This window comes from Ambystoma mexicanum, chromosome 5p (genome assembly GCF_040938575.1).
Source record: "Ambystoma mexicanum isolate Mex_15411 chromosome 5p, UKY_AmexF1_1, whole genome shotgun sequence".
Classification (NCBI taxonomy): Eukaryota; Metazoa; Chordata; class Amphibia; order Caudata; family Ambystomatidae; genus Ambystoma; species Ambystoma mexicanum.
The window spans coordinates 222,446,407-222,464,386 of NC_090930.1; the positions used below are offsets into that span (position 1 = coordinate 222,446,407).

At 47.4% G+C, this 17,980-nt stretch overlaps 1 pseudogene; it reads left to right on the forward strand.

The window, feature by feature from the left end:
- LOC138480512 (ubiquinol-cytochrome-c reductase complex assembly factor 1-like) overlaps positions 1–11,052 on the forward strand; it is a 59,763-nt pseudogene extending 48,711 nt beyond the window's left edge.
- Positions 11,053–17,980: the final 6,928 nt, after the last annotated feature.

The following is a 17,980-nucleotide window of genomic DNA, read 5'->3' on the forward strand; positions in this document are numbered from 1 at the left end:
AAGTAATCGCGTGTAAACCGACAAGAAGTACAAGATACACCCGCTCGCTCTCCACAAAAAGCACGTACAAGGAAATAGCATGATATTCGTACCTTTTAAGCCAGCCCACATGTGAAACGTCACTTACGCGCTTACGCGCTAAGGCCCTTTCCTCCAATAGCATAGTGACGTGCAGTTTTCTCACGTGCTGATTCACTATGCACCCGTGTTGTGGGCAACGCCTGCACGCCTAACTTCACTGACGCGGTTATGCACTAAGGGCCTTTCCTCGAATTACATGCTGATGTGCAATTTTTTCACGTGCCAAATCACTCCGTATCAAGCTGGCCACGCAAATACACACAGAAGACCACGATCCTGCCCAAAAGGCCATTTTCCTGCCCCCCAGACCTCCGAGCATGCTCAACCTGCCATCTGCTTCTGCCTGACTGCCTGCTACCCACGTGCCCTGCTATTTGCTGCCTGCACATCAGCCAGGGGTGCAGTTGCTGTGACCACCCCTGCTGGAACTGAAGACTCATGACTGGGATACCATCACTCCACAGCCCAGCCCCAGGACCCAGTTGCCCACCCACACCTGCCTCTGGGTTTGCCATGTCGGGCACAACACCATCTGACACCACTGGCAACCCCCAGCCAGAGAGGCAGAGGGCCACCAGCTTCAGTGCCAGGGAAGTTGGTGTCCTGGTGCAGCAAGTCCTAGGGAAGTATGATGCCCTCTTTGGAAGTTTGCACGCCGACAATGAAGGACGGACCAGGATCTGGATGGACATAGTGACTGCCATCAACTAGGAGGGGTCACAGTCCGCAACATCCAACATGTCCGGAAGCATTAGGAGGACTTCAGTTCCAAGACCCTCGACAAGGCCCAGCGCCTCTTGAAGGCAGCGGATGCCAAGGGGCGCCAGGGCCACCTGTCGGATAACCAAATGATGGTCCTGGAACACACACAGCGCTCCACGTCCAGGTCCTTGAGAGGCAGACCCGTCTGGAGTCGAGCGGTAAGTGTACATGCATAGTGATTGGACGCTGTGCGTGTTGTGGTGTGCCAGTAGTGTGCAGGTTGCGCATGTGTTTTTGTAGGGCCATGTATGGATGTGTATGTACAGGGGCGTGAGGCTGACACATGTGAGTCCTCTCATGTGTGAGACACATGGATGGTGTATGTGTTGGTAAGCATGCTGGCCAAATGCAGGTGTGGGAGCACACATGTTTGAATTACTGTGTATGTACGTTGGCATGGTTGTGGTGTCACGCATGGATGGTGGTTCCAGCTGCATGAATCAGCACTGTGTACATGTGCATGTGTGTGTATTTGACAAGTGCGCAACTGTGATGCAACATGGTTGCATGTGACACTGACATGTAGAAGGCTGAATGGCAGATGTGACATGGATGGCGATCTCATCACTGCAACAGTTGGTGCAGATGTACACATGCATGTAAGTGTGGTGGCCTGTGTGCATGTGTTGTGCACTCCCGGTGTTTCATGTGACATCAGGCTCACCTTCGGCTGCTCGTGCTGTTGTTTGTTTTTGGATGGTGCTGACTGGTGCAATAATGCAGTTGAATTGCTCATGTGTGTGAGTTGAAATGACATGGGTGTTGGGGAGTGTGATGCCATGTCTGAAGTTTGACACTGACACTCATGTACAACTGTCATTTGTGTATCAGTCCATTGTCCAGTGCCCTGATGCCTTTCTTCTATCTCTCCCTGTCTGCAGCGTCAACTGATGAAGAGGGCGGAGAGGGCGCTGTGGAGCAAAGCAGCAGGGATTGCACCACCAGCCGGAGACGCAAGGCCCGTCGCCCCTCCCAGGTTGCCATCCTGTCGGGGGGTGAGGAGTCTGGTGCCGCGTCCCAGGCCGCAGCTGCCGATGGTAGGTCCAAGAGGCGGAGGTTGGAGGTGGACTCCTCGGCAGCAAAAGGGGCAGCTGAGACCCCACAGGGTCCGACAGAGAAAGATGGGACAGAGTCATCGAGGTTGGTGGGGGGTTTGGTGGAGGAGGAGGCCGTGGAAGGGACACACACAGGGTCTGGAGGTGGGGATTCCACTGGTGCTAGTGGTGCAGTGCAGCGGCTGGGACAGGAGGCAGCACAGGCCCCCGCGGAGGTGGATCCTGTCCCCGATCCTGTGACTGCATCATCCCACACCAGCAGGGATGCCTACGTCCAGACCCGTTTTCAGCGAGGGGATCCGTTTACAACAACTGGCCTTCCTCTCCCTGCGGACATGGCTATCCGGGACCGGATTGAGCCTGTCCTGAGTGGGATGGCCTTGCATCAACGGGGCATGCGAGGTGACCTGCAGAGTTTATGTGAAGACACTGCACGTCATCTCGAATGCCTCATTGACCGCGTTAACCTACTGGGACTGGTCACCAGGGCTGGATTTCTCTGTTTGCTGGACCTTGTTCCGACCCCCTCCTCACCTGAACACCCTACGCGCCAGTCGTCCTTCATGCCATCTTCCCACCCATGTATCACCTCGGTACCCTGTGGAACTGCCTCTGACCCAGCGGCCAGGCTGGTGGGGGACATATCCCTGCCACAGTCGGGAGTCGGACGTCCAGCAGGGGTGGCCACCACGACAACTGCACCCCAGCCAGAGGAGGACGTGCAGGCAGCAAAAGCAGGGGCACAGGCACAGGCACAGCAGCAGCAGCAACAAGGTGGGAGCCATGATGGCCCGGGGCCATCAACATCGGAGGGGCAGGCATCGGCCAGAGGGCAGGAGGACCCAGGATTACAAGTGTCTTCCGTGTGGCAGCGGTTGGGCCACACCATAGATGCAGAGCGGTGGCGGGCGGAAGAGGCACGGCTCACAATGATCAGGGCGGAGAACTCCATGCGGAGGGCACTGAGGCGGGCTGAGTGCCTCGAGGCAATTCGCAGGGAGTTGGAGGTCAATATGTCATCGTCCCTGTGAACCCTTGGGGCTATGGAAGAGGACCGCCTCCAGGACATCGAGCATGAGTTCGATGATGCCCTGGCCCGGGAAATCGGGAAGTGAGCCGTTGGACTAGCCCGCTGCCATTGTATATAGTTTCTAGTTTTAGGTTTCCTTTATCTTTTTCATTCATTTGCGGCGCTTGGACTATGCCCTGCCTTTTTGTATATAGTTCTTCATTAGGTCGGTTTTTGGCTAGGTTTCATTTCATTCGCTGGGCTCATGGACCCTGGATTACTTCTTTGTACATAGTTGAACAGTGGATTTATCTATGATTATTTTTCTCACCATGGATCAATGGATTTTACTGTTTCAGTTTCCTTTGGATTTGATTTGTTTAAGCCGGAGACTTTGGACACATTTTCATTTCGATTGATTTGGATTCAGACTTCATGATTTTCTGTTTGTGTTTTGGACATGCTGCATTTCATCTTTTTTTGATACATTTTTTCATGTTTTCATTGGATTTCCTTTTTTTCTGTACAATACATTTTGTTTTATTACTTTGATGTGTGGTATTCTCTCATGTCATTTTCACAATCACCAGCACACATTGTGGGTTTGTGACAGACATGTGTTGATATACATTCTTGCCATTTGGGTTGTATCATGTAATGGGCATTTCAGTGTGGGGTGGATGGGATACTTGGTTGGGTCTTTGCACAGGGGTGGCGTGCGGTGGTATTTGGGAGGCCATGAGGCACATGATTGTGGATCATGATGGCGTGTTGGGGGGACATGAGTCCGGGCCTGAGACTCACTGCTGGGTGGGTGGGCGTCCTGGGGGACATGAGTCGGGGTCTGCTGGCAGGTGCCCATCACTGCTGGGTGGGTGGGGGTGCTGGGGGACATAAGTCGGGGCCTGCTGGCAGGTGCCCGTCAATGCTGGGTGGGTGGACTCCTGGGGGACATGAGTCGGGCCTGCTGGCAGGTGCCTGTCACTGCTGGGTGGGTGGGGGTCCTGGGAGACATGAGTTGGTGATCACTAATGCAAGGTGACATGTGGGCTGGCTGGGGGGCCTGCCCATGGTGGATGGGCTGCGTGTGGAACATGACCAGTGGTGCAGGGTAGTCCCCTGTGGGGTGGGCTGCCTGCAGGGGCCGTGGAGGGGGTAGAGGGCACACCTGGGAGGACCCACACTGCCAATTCACATGTGGGATTCCCCGCGCACCCCACTGGATACACGTACCCCGCTCGCACAGGGCCAATTGCGTGTGAAACTCCCCGCAAACCCCAGTAATAAACGCACCCTGCTCGCACAGGGCCAGTCGCGTGTGAAACTTCCCGCAAACCCCTGTGATACACGTACCCCGCTCGCACAGGCCCAATCGCGTGTGAAACTCCCCGCGAACCCCAGTAATACACGTATCCCGCTTGCACAGGGCCAATCACGTGTGAAACTCCCCGCGAACCCCAGAGATACACGTACCCCGCTCGCACAGGGCCAATCGCGTGTGAAACTCCCTGTGAACCCCAGTAATACACGTACCCCGCTCGCACAGGGCCAATCGCATGTGATACTCCCTATGAACCCCAGTGATACACATACCCCGCTCGCACAGGCCCAATCGCGTGTGAAACTCCCCGCGAACCCCAGTAATTCACGTATCCCGCTCGCACAGGGCCAATCACCTGTGAAACTCCCCACGAACCCCAGTGATACACGTACCCCGCTCGCTCAGGGCCAATCGCATGTGAAACTCCATGTGAACCCCAGTAATACACGTACCCCGCTCGCACAGGGCCAATCGCATGTGATACTCCCTATGAACCCCAGTGATACACGTACCCCACTTGCACATGCCCAATCGCGTGTGAAACTCCCTGCAAACCCCAGTGATACATGTACCCCGCTCGCACAGGCCCAATCGTGTGTGAATCTCCCCGCGAACCCCAGTAATACATGTACCCCGCTCGCACAGGCCCAATCGCGTGTGAAACTCCCTGCGAACCCCAGTGATACACATACCCCGCTCGCACAGGCCCAATCGTGTGTGAATCTCCCCGCGAACCCCAGTAATACATGTACTCCGCTCGCACAGGCCCAATCGCATGTGAAACTCCCTGCGAACCCCAATGATACACGTACCCCGCTCGCACAGGGCCAATCGCGTGTGAAACACCCCGCGAACCCCAGTAATACACGTATCCCGCTCGCACAGGGCCAATCACGTGTGAAACTCCCCGCGAACCCCAGTGATACACGTACCCCGCTCGCACAGGGCCAATCGCATGTGAAACTCCCTGTGAACCCCAGTAATACACGTACCCCGCTCGCACAGGGCCAATCGCATGTGATACTCCCTATGAACCCCAGTGATACACGATCCCCACTCGCACATGCCCAATCGCGTGTGAAACTCCCTGCGAACCCCAGTGATACATGTACCCCGCTCGCACAGGCCCAATCGTGTGTGAATCTCCCTGCGAACCCCAGTAATACATGTACCCCCCTCGCACAGGCCCAATCGCGTGTGAAACTCCCTGCGAACCCCAGTATTACACATACCCCACTCGCACAGGGCCAATCGTGTGTGAAACTCCCTGCGAACCCCAGTGATACATGTACCCCGCTCGCAAAGGCCCAATCACGTGTGAAACTCCCCGCGAACCCCAGTGATACACAAACTCCGCTCGCACAGGCCCAATCACGTGTGAAACTCCCCGCAAACCCCAGTATTACACGTACCCCACTCGCACAGGGCCAATCGTGTGTGAAACTCCCTGCAAACCCCAGTGATATATGTACCCCGCTCGCAAAGGCCCAATCATATGTGAAACTCCCCGCGAACACCAGTGATAGACAAACTCTGCTCGCACAGGCCCAATCATGTGTGAAACTCCCCGCAAACCCCAGTAATACACGTACCCCGCTCGCACAGGGCCAATCATGTGTGAAACTCCATGTGAACCCCAGTAATACACGTACTCCGCTCGCACAGGCCCAATCGCATGTGAAACTCCCTGCGAACCCCAATGATACACGTACCCCGCTCGCACAGGGCCAATCGCGTGTGAAACACCCCGCGAACCCCAGTAATACACGTATCCCGCTCGCACAGGGCCAATCACGTGTGAAACTCCCCGCGAACCCCAGTGATACACGTACCCCGCTCGCACAGGGCCAATCGCATGTGAAACTCCCTGTGAACCCCAGTAATACACGTACCCCGCTCGCACAGGGCCAATCGCATGTGATACTCCCTATGAACCCCAGTGATACACGATCCCCACTCGCACATGCCCAATCGCGTGTGAAACTCCCTGCGAACCCCAGTGATACATGTACCTCGCTCGCACAGGCCCAATCGTGTGTGAATCTCCCTGCGAACCCCAGTAATACATGTACCCCCCTCGCACAGGCCCAATCGCGTGTGAAACTCCCTGCGAACCCCAGTATTACACGTACCCCACTCGCACAGGGCCAATCGTGTGTGAAACTCCCTGCGAACCCCAGTGATACATGTACCCCGCTCGCAAAGGCCCAATCATGTGTGAAACTCCCCGCGAACCCCAGTGATACACAAACTCCGCTCGCACAGGCCCAATCACGTGTGAAACTCCCCGCAAACCCCAGTATTACACGTACCCCACTCGCACAGGGCCAATCGTGTGTGAAACTCCCTGCAAACCCCAGTGATATATGTACCCCGCTCGCAAAGGCCCAATCATATGTGAAACTCCCCGCGAACACCAGTGATACACAAACTCTGCTCGCACAGGCCCAATCATGTGTGAAACTCCCCGCAAACCCCAGTAATACACGTACCCCGCTCGCACAGGGCCAATCATGTGTGAAACTCCATGTGAACCCCAGTAATACACGTACCCCGCTCGCACAGGGCCAATCGCATGTGATACTCCCTGCGAACCCCAGTGATACACGTACCCCGCTCGCACAGGCCCAATCGCATGTGAATCTCCCTGCGAACCCCAGTAATACATGTACCCCCCTCGCACAGGCCCAATCGCGTGTGAAACTCCCTGCAAACCCCAGTATTACACGTACCCCACTCGCACAGGGCCAATCGTGTGTGAAACTCCCTGCGAACCCCAGTGATACATGTACCCCGCTCGCAAAGGCCCAATCACGTGTGAAACTCCCCGCGAACCCCAGTGATACACAAACTCCGCTCGCACAGGCCCAATCACGTGTGAAACTCCACGCAAACCCCAGTATTACACGTACCCCACTCGCACAGGGCCAATCGTGTGTGAAACTCCCTGCAAACCCCAGTGATATATGTACCCCGCTCGCAAAGGCCCAATCATATGTGAAACTCCCCGCGAACACCAGTGATACACAAACTCTGCTCGCACAGGCCCAATCATGTGTGAAACTCCCCGCAAACCCCAGTAATACACGTACCCCGCTCGCACAGGGCCAATCATGTGTGAAACTCCATGTGAACCCCAGTAATACACGTACCCCGCTCGCACAGGGCCAATCGCATGTGATACTCCCTGCGAACCCCAGTGATACACGTACCCCGCTCGCACAGGCCCAATCGCATGTGAAACTCCCTGCGAACCCCAGTGATACACATACCCCGCTCGCACAGGCCCAATCGTGTGTGAATCTCCCCGCGAACCCCAGTAATACATGTACCCCGCTCGCACAGGGCTAATCGTGTGTGAAACTCCCCACGCACCCCAGTGATACACGTAGCCCGCTCGCACAGGCCCAATCGCGTGTGAAACTCCCTGCGAACCCCAGTAATACATGTACCCCGCCCGCACAGGGCCAATCGCGCGTGAAACTCCCCGCGCAGGGCTGTACATGAGGGGTGCGTGGGGAGTTTTACAGGTGTTTTCGTGGTTGGGGGGCTGTATGCTGGTCCACTGGCCTGTGCGCCATGTACGGGATTTGTGCGCTGTGCATGGCGCATGGGGAGGGGTTGGGGGCGTAACTGGCACTGCTGCAGGGTCGCTGCACCACTCTGCGCCACGGCTGGTAATGGATGTTGAAATCCATGAATACTCTCTGCGCGGAAATGGATTTTGGCGCACGCGGCTGGCGCAGACTGTCGCACGTGCACATTGTGCGCCAGCCGTGTGCGCCACTTGTGCACTTGTGCGCTGAATTCTATGAATTATCTCCATAGCATCATCAGCAGCCTACCTAACCAAACTCCTAAATGCTGCCAGACCATTCCTATCCAAAAACAGTTGCTTAACTGTTGCCCATGCTATTGTCAGTCCAAATTGGACTACTGCAATGTCCTCTTACCTCCTCCAGCAACATAAAGAAACTCAAAATAGTTAAAAATAATAATGCATTATGTGCAGCCCTGAACATCCCAAGAAGAGACGACATATCACAAGCCACAAAGGAGGCCCACTGGCTGTCCATCCAAGCTCGCATCACCTTCAAAACCCTCTTGATCACCCCCTCACGCAGAGCAGAAAAATCTTACTGGGCATTCACAAAAACTCTCAAAACACAGCTGTTCTACTAATGGCTAACACTTCCAGAATCTGGGGGTTCCATCACACCCAGTTAAATTGTATCTCTAACCCAATTGTAGCATTCTGCATGAATTGAATGTATTGCAACTCACATGCACCTGTAACCTAATTTAATCAATTTGTATTAATGTATCGCAAATCACATGTTCTTGTAACAGAGCCTCAATGCCTCTGGGTTGTTTGCACGCTATATAAATGAAATAAATATGTGCATAAATAGCAGCAGTGGGTGGTGTCAAGCTCATTTCATTCAGTTCAGTTCCGCAGGGCTGTCTGAACCATGTCTCCCAGCTGTTTTGGGTCCAATAAATCTGCATTACTTCTTGCTTTGTGTATGCTCCTTCTTTAGATTACTTTTCTTCCCTGGGATTACTTTTGATGGATGACCAAGCCAAAGTAGCAGGAAAGCAAATGTGCTTTAAAACAAGAGTGAACGTAGGAAAAGGAAGAGAGAGAATGAAGAGGGATAGGGAGTGCGTTTTTATGCTTAGAGGCCAATAGGGAAAGGAGTGAACAGAGGATATGGCACTTGGAAGATGCCAGCCAGTTCATAGGAAAAGAGATTCAGAGCAAAGGGAGCAAGAAGGGGAGTAGAAGGAGATCCGAGTGGAAGATGGGGGGCAGATCATTGAGACAAAAAAAAAGAGAGGTTGATTCAAAAGGGATCCTCTAGAGTGATGCAAGTGCAGGAGAAAACGAGTTGCACAAACATAAAGAGAAGAGAATAGGTCTCAATGAATTATAAATGGAGCCGAGAGGAGGCAGATGGAATGAAGGAAGACCAATAAATATAGAAGCGCAGTAAAACAACTGAGAAAGCATAAGAGAAAAACAAAGTATTTGTATAGATTTGAACGAAAGGAAGGGCTATGCCCTGTGAATGCTAAAATCTGGAAATGGTAGGAACGGGCAAGATTTGAGAATAAAACTTAAAAGAAGAGTCTAAAATGCAGGTGAGGTTTCGAGCAGAAGCAGAAGTAAAGTAAATAAAAGGAGGCAAATGAGGAGGAATAGTGACCACAGGAAAGACAAGAACCTCCGTCTCGGAGGGGTTTATGTGGAGGTAATGATCTGCCAACCAAGACTGGATAGCAAGAAGATCGGAAGTGAGAGCTGAGGGAATGTAAGGAGATAACAAGGAAATGAAAGAAAAATATGTGTATCATCTGCATAAAAATGATGAGAAGGACAAGAGGATAAAATAATAGAGCCAACGGGGATAGTACAGAGAGAAAACAGAAGTGGACCCGGGACTAAATCCTGAGCGACTCCATATTGAGGGGGGAAGACAGACAATCGTTTATTGGCAGAGGAAACAGATTAGGTGTGATTGGTAAATAGGAGTGGAACCAGTTTAAGAAATAATCCATAATTTCAAGACGAGAGAGCGAGTGAAGAAGAAGAAGAGAGTAATTGACAGTGTAAAAAGCTGCTGACAAGTTGAGAAGAACACGAATTCTATATTGCTTAGAGTTGTGATCAGAAAGAAGTGAGTCGCAGACAGAGAAAAGACCAACTTTCATAGAGTGAGAAGGGTGAAGTCCAGATTGACATAGTGGAAGAGGAGAGGACGCATTCAGATGGGTGGAGACTTGAGAATAGACAATACACTCTAGGAGTTTAGAGGGGAATCGCTGAAGTGATATAGTACAATAGTTGGAAGAGAGGGAAGGATCCAATTAAGGTTTTTTTAAGGTCAGATAGAATGATAGTATATTTTTAATGAAGAAGGAAAAGTACAATATTGAATGGATAAATCAAAAAAAGAGGCCAAGGACAGAAGAATAGACCTTAGGAATGTTAGAGGAGAACTATTCAAGAAGAGGCATCTCAGGAGGTCTGAATCCCTTCTTCTTTTCAGTTTAAAGAAAAAGAAAATGTTCTTGCGGCGGTCTTGGAGAATTGGTTTCCAATGGCGTCAACAGGTGAGACCATTAGGACTATGCCACTGGATCAATACATTAGTTGTGTGTAAAGGCACCATGGTCCAGGATACTTTATGGCTCTAATCAGTTTCTGCCGACGTGCATCTTTCAACAGAAGAAACTATGCTGTGGTCTTATACATCCCAGTATCTCAGTAACACAACCATGCAGGTCATTACACAGGAGTAACAAGGTGAGCACTACGAAGGAAAATCTACAGCCATCAGAAGAGGAAGTTGGATTCTTCACTAAAATAATTGAAGCCATGGGATTCACTGGACCTCTGAAATACAATAAATGGAACATTAACATTGCTGCCCTGTGTATGTACACCTGCTGTGTTTGAAGAATAGAATATGATGAATTCTTCAACAAGTGCAGTTTGCGTGATACTTTAAATTCATGGTTTCTCGTGACTCAGCTGCATGTCTGGATGTGCCTAGTACACATGAAACAGGAATGAGGAGCAGGAAAATACACGTTTTGATATACAGTTCATTCTATGTCAGAAGAACGTTGAACAGCGTGGAAAAGGTATGGGGATTGATCCGGTTTCCCTGAAATCCTGCATGAGGCCCATGACCGAAAACATCTATGCAGCTATTTTTGGATATGATGAGGGAATAATGTTAGAAGGCTGTGTGCTGGATCCTGCCCTTTGGCTACATTTCTTCAAAAAGCAGTGTGATGATCCAAGACAACTATAACTCAGGGCCAGTGCAAGGAATGTTACCACCCTAGGCACGCTTTCAGATTGGCACCCCCCACCTCCAGATACTAACCATTCTCAACCAACCATCCTAATTTTATTACTGATTGCTGCAAAACCATTACCTCCACCTAACACATTGCTCACGTCTTCTGCTGTGGATGGATCCTATTCCACTTTCCTCACCCTCATGTCCACTCACAGTGTTAGGTTTCAGAAGTGAAATTAAAGACTCTGGGCCTCATTACATGTCTGGTGATAAACGTGCCGGTAAAACCAGCAGGTTGCCACCGTACTTGCAAATTTTATTAGCGCCTGGCTTGCCAGAAACAACAGGAGATTACAACCCTGGCGTTCCGGGAAGTCAGGCGCCAGTAATTGTAAATCCCCATTCCCATTGATTTCCATAGGACTCAATGGGAATGGGGACAACGGAAGCACCAGCACCGTTATTGATGGTGCCAGTGCTGCCGTGTAACTCTGTGGGTGGGTGCGATTCCGCCCACCAGGTCTGACCCTGGCAGGCGGGACAGCACCCACCCGCAGACTCGTAGTGTGCTGGTCCAGTAACAACCATTATTACCTGAACAGCACATTTGTAATGAGGTCCTCTGTGTTTCATAAATACAGGTTTATTAAACAAGTCAATAATACTATAACAACAATCTCCCCCACCAAAAATAGCTAAAAATTTGGTTGGATTGTCTGGGAAATAACTCATATGTGAATGTGGCAATATACAATGTAGAAGGCTATGGAAACATCTTTAGAGGAGAAATTACCACAAGAGGACATGTATATATCTACAAACATTAAAATAGGTTGTTCCAAACATTAAGAATGCATCTGTGTAACTCTACCAAGTGCCATGTCAAAAATGAGGAAGAACACATGCTGAGAATTAAGATTTGAGAAGTAGACGAAACATAATGAAACAAAACCCACTTCCAATTTTCAAAAATGATGAACTGTTTCCATTTTTTTTAAAGTCATGTAAAAGCATGCTCCCAGGTTCAAGGGCTGAAGACAGTTGTTGGCACTTGCCGACTTAACTCTCATTGAATTTCACCCCTCCAACCAACTGTGTGGGAGGAAAGGTCTTCAGGATCTCCCTCCCCCTACATTTCTCACCTACGTGGGGCTTATGACTCGCCGGCAGCCATCTATGCACCTGGGCCCGGGAAGTGGGATGGCTGCGGGCCGACGCATGAGACTGCACGGCTCACCCGGTAGCATGATACAGACTCCATTTTGTGATACACCAAGACTCCATTTTGAGTACACCAATCTAGGCCTCAGTGGCACAAGAACACAACCCACAGGGCTGCGGCTCTCCCCCACCAAAACGCGAACAGCGAGCCAGCGCTCCCATCACCCTCCTCCCCATGGCGACTCAGCTGAAGGCCTGTTCTCACAAGAGACTAGACACGAACAAGTTACAGTACAAACACTGTTTCTTTCAGCTTCCGAGGTACATCATTGACCTGAAGATGACCGGACCTTAAGCTGGGGTCTGAGAAAAACAAAGCTGCCTCTATAAAACATCTCCTGTCTCCTCGCAGACCCCTGAATCTATAATATATGTTTTGAATAACCCCCAACCCTGTTCCCCGTTTGAAGTGCCAGACATGACTGTTAAGCCTGTGTGCCACCAAGATTTACCCATGCTACTAAGCCATTTGTGAGGACGATGAAATAGCCTCAAATCCATAAGGCTGATTGTTCATATTAAAATAGGACAACCTTTGCCCATCCCAGGACACCCACATGTAAAGTTATCAAATATATGTACATTTGAACTTCCATTACTGACCAAGGGTTATTGTGCTGCACAATATTTAAAAAGCCATGTGTAAAATCCCTATGCACAATATGATTTCTAATAAAACACGCAAGTTCACAAGTAGATAATTAAGTGTTTCAATATGTAAAGAGTCTCTTAAATTAATAAGCACCACCTTTATTAAAGAGATGTCATCTGAAGTAATTGTTTAACCTTCAAACATATACACAAGTCTGATTATAAGTAGAACGTTGCAGACTTTCGCTGATACTGATGTATACGCCAACCTGGTTCTGCCTCACGTTTTTATGCTAGCTTTTTCCATGTGTCCCTGCACCCAGATTCAAAACTGTAGCCCAGTGAATGATATGATGTTAACCATAAATATGGTACCCATGAACTACGAAAAAGTGTAATAGTGTTCACAAGCTCACATGATATATATATATATATATATATATATATATATATATATATATATATATATATATATATATATATATATAATATCAGTAAAAAAAACTTTGTTAAAGGGACGTTATGGTTAAGTTGCGCTACTAAAAACCTATGAAATTCAGTGAAAAAACTTTGTTAAAGGGACGTTATGGCTCAAAGTAAAACCGAAAAACCCCTGAAATTCGGCAGTTATGGTAACATAAGCATCCATAACTCGCGCCACCGTGCACTGCTAACACTAACACCCAGGACATCAAAGATGACATCACAAATGTCATTGATGACATCACTGATGACATCACATGGCTGGCTCTCCCTTTTTATCCTTTACTGACATATCGAAGCCACATAGTTTTCTTCAGTAACAGTCAGGAAGTAAAAATTAAAAAGGTACTATATTTGTAGACTTAGGGTCCAGTCACATCATATGAAACATATACATAGTGGAAGATACAGGCTTGAAAGAGAGCAATCCTTTCTGTGCATGAAGATAATCATTATGGTTATCAGCACTTTCTCATAATTTTATTTTTATTACTCTACCTTCCCTCTCTATAGATACATTATACTCACTCTCCATAGAGTGGTGAATGGGAAAAAAATTTTGCTCGCGCCTACAGCCCAAACCGCTGGACGGATTTCCACCAAATTTGGACCAGGAGCAGCGGCTTGGTCCTCAAAGCGTGCTTTTGCAAATTTGGTGAAAATCCATCCAGTAGTTTTTTTTAAAATGACCAAAAAGTAGGTAAAAAAAAAATAGCGATATCTGTGTTCGGTTCGCGGACACACTTCCCTGTTCGGTCCACGGACAGTGTCCTGATTGGCCAATCGTCTTGCGTGATGTTCGCGGACATGCAACGTATTCGCTGATTGGACGGCGTGGAGCGTGAAGCGCGTCAGATTTTTTGGTAGCGCCCGCCATCTTGGATTCGCGGACGTCCCCGGACAGTGCGGTGAAACTTTGTTCAAAATGTGTATTTTGTAGAGTGTGTTGGTGTGTAGGAGTGTTTGGGGAGGGTGGGAGTGTATGAGATAGGATGAAAGTTGTGTTTTTTATGTGTTAGATGTTCTTTTTGTGTTCGATTTGTTTGCGGACATCACGGGTGTTCTGAAATGTTCTAAATAAACTGACTAGGGGGTGTTCTAAGGAGTCAATATGTGTCCGTTTTGTTCGCAAGCAAAGTGAAACTGTTCTAAGAACACTCGCGGTGTCCGGGGAGTGTTCGTAGGGGGTGTCCTGAGGACGCTGTCCGTATTGTTCTCTGTCAAGTTGAATGTGTTCTAAGAACACGCGCGGTGTCCGGAAATGTTCGCAAATAAACAAAATGGGGGTGTTCTGAAGACGTTTTTGAGAACACTCCCGGTGTCCTGAAATGTTTGTAGGGGGTGTCCTGAGGACGCTGTCCGTATTGTTCTCTGTCAAGTTGAATGTGTCCTAAGAACACTCGCGGTGTACTGAAATGTTCGCAAATAAACAAGATGGTGGTGTTCTGAAGATGCTTCTAAGAACACTTGCGGTGTCCGGGGAGTGTTCGTAGGGGGTGTCCTGAGGACGCTGTCCATATTGTTCTTTGGCAAGTTGAATGTGTCCTAAGAACACTCGCGGTGTCCTGAAATGTTCGCAAATAAACAAGATGGTGGTGTTCTGAAGACGCTTCTAAGAACACTCCCGGAGTCCTGGAAAGTTCGTAGGGGGTGTCCTGAGGACGCTGTCCGTATTGTTCTCTGTCAAGTTGAATGTGTTCTAAGAACACCCGTGGTGTCCTGAAATGTTCGCAAATAAACAAAATGGGGGTGTTCTGAAGACGCTTCTAAGAACACTCGCGGTGTCCGGGGAGTGTTCGTAGGGGGTGTCCTGAGGACGCTGTCCGTATTGTTCTCTGTCAAGTTGAATGTGTCCTAAGAACACTCGCGGTGTCCTGAAATGTTCGCAAATAAACAAGATGGTGGTGTTCTGAAGACGCTTCTAAGAACACTCCCGGTGTCCTGGAATGTTCGTAGGGGGTGTCCTGAAGACGCTGTCCGTATTGTTCTCTGTCAAGTTGAATGTGTCCTAAGAACACTCGCAGTGTCCTGAAATGTTGGTAGGGGGTGTCCTGAAAACGGTGTCCGTATTGTTCGCTGGCAAGTTCAAAGTGTTGTAAGAACACTCACATTGTTCGGGGACATTAAAAGTTTCCTATAGATCATAGTTGAAATGTTTGACTCTATGGATGTGATATGCTGCGGTGGTTGTTGTCAGGGCAGAGAGTCTTGGGTGCATGGCCATTTGGCACCCAAGACTCTATGCCCTGGCAACAACCACCGCAGCATATCACATTCATATTTGCTTATAACTTTGGGTGAAAAACAAATGTATAAGGAACAAAGGTATTAGATACTATGGATGTGATATGCTGCTATGGTTGTCCTTATTATTGTATACTTACTGTGTGGTCTAGTGATGGGAGTCCATGTTTTTCTTCTTCATTTCTGTGATAAAAGAAAATAGCATGTTAGTATTAGTATTTTGTAATGACTTATTACATTGTATAAGCAATATTTTTCGACCCTCATATTTAGTAGAGTACAAATCAGAGTACTGTGCAATTTGCTCAGTTTCTGTATTTGTTGCTAAAATCATTGGGTCTGTGGGAGAAAAACAAATCCATGTTGGATTAAAAAAAAACCTTTTTCTGTTATGCTACAGTTTATTTGTTTGTTTGTTTTCAGTGTTCACTTGTTGTTTCTGGCTAATGCTTTATACTTTGCTTTGTTGTATTTTTTTTGGAGCAGTAACAGATTCTTCATTTGTTTTGATATTATAAAATTTTGGAGCAGTTAGATACCAATTGGCATATTCTAACTGTCTATTTTTTTAATATATTTTAGTGGTTTCGATTTATCTATTTGGATATTGTTAAATTTTGGGACAGTTAGATACCAATTGGCGTATTCTAACTGTGTATTTTTTGGCCTAATTTAGTGGTATTCATTTATCTGATTAGTTGTTGTAGAATCTTTCAGCTGTTAGATAGCTTTTGGAGTATTCTAACAGTTTATATTATTTTAGCACAAATTTATAATTTTGGGACAGTTAGATACCAATTGGCGTATTCTAACTGTGTATTTTTTAGTCTAATTTAGTGGTATTCATTTATCTGATTAGTTGTTGTAGAATCTTTGAGCAGTTAGATAGCTTTTGGAGTATTCTAACAGTTTATATTTTGTTAACATAAAATTATTTAAAGGTTTAAATACAGTTTATTTATCAAATTTTGGTTTTAAGAACATCAAATAAGCGTTTGTAAGATTTGCTGGTAATGTCTGCTTTACAGTAATGGTACTATCATTACATTCAAACCATCCACATTTCTTTTTTATATCTGCAGTGTAGTGCCCTGAATTGGTTGTGGCTCCTGCGTGATAGATTATACCTATTGTTGTGAAGGTTTTCTTACCAAGTGATATTTGACCATGTGTGAATCCAGTCAGCTTGCAGTTGTTTTTGGTACCATCTGCATTGTAACGTAGAAGCATTAGTATTACGTATTTACTATGTGTTTGTATTACTAACGTGGAGCGATTATCTGAATTGCAGGTAGAGCATAATCTACCATGGTTTGCATTTTGTGCAAGTTGCTGAAATGGAATGGATTCACAATTTGGTATCGATATATATATGAAGCGTTCATTGGGGATTTCTTCTTGTGTCACATTGTTGCAGAGAGTGCATGTATGTTTCCACATGTATGAAATCTGAAAGATTTCATTTATAGGTATGTTTTTGTTTTCCAGTACTTGTAGTAAGCACATTAGAAATTCTTGTGGATCTTCCTGTGAGTTTATAGTGAATTTCACCATTTCAGCACAGTAGTCCAATTGTCGTCTTATTCCAAAAACACTATATGTGTTATCAGGATTGTTTGCTGCATTTCTGTGAAGTACTAACATTTGCAAACACAATGGGTCTGTACTGTGTAAGTAAATGTTGTCAACAATTGGTGGTAATTGAAATAGAATATTCATTGCTACATTTGCATAGCAACTTACACCAACTATATTTGAGAATTTAAATGGTCCAGGTAGTTCTGTATCTAACTGCTTTTTTTGGAGAAGTACCTGGTTTACTTTCTCTAATTGATTCTTTTTTGTTTGTGGTACTTGATGAAGTATTAGTTTCTTTTACTCTCTTTGGAGGATTTGCAGTGAAGTCCTGTTGCATTTCTGTTTGATTTAGTTTTCTTTTACAACGTTTTAGTTTTTGTGGAACAGAATATGTGTTGGGGAGTGTATAGTGTGCGAAGTCTATTATATTCTAAAATGCAAGGAATATCAGCGTTTACTTTACTTGCATCAAAGTTGATTAGAAATAGACCGTCAAGTGTACGTAAGCGTGATAGTGCTACGTAGCTCATGCCTTCTTTAAAGACTGTGTTACCAATATCTATCATTGCTTTGTCTAGGGTAAGACCTTGTGATTTATGAATCGTGACTGCGTATGCAAGAGTTAGAGAAAATTGTTCTCTGCGTACATACATATCTTTGAAGAGAAGGAATCTAGCTGTTGAGCGTCCTATCTGTTTTACTTCTGAAAGTTTGTCAAAGAGTATATTGACAAACTGAATTTTGTTGTCACGTGGGTATGTTTGAAAGACAACAACTGTACCCAGTGCTCCATTAACTAGTCCTTGGTCCACGTCAAGGT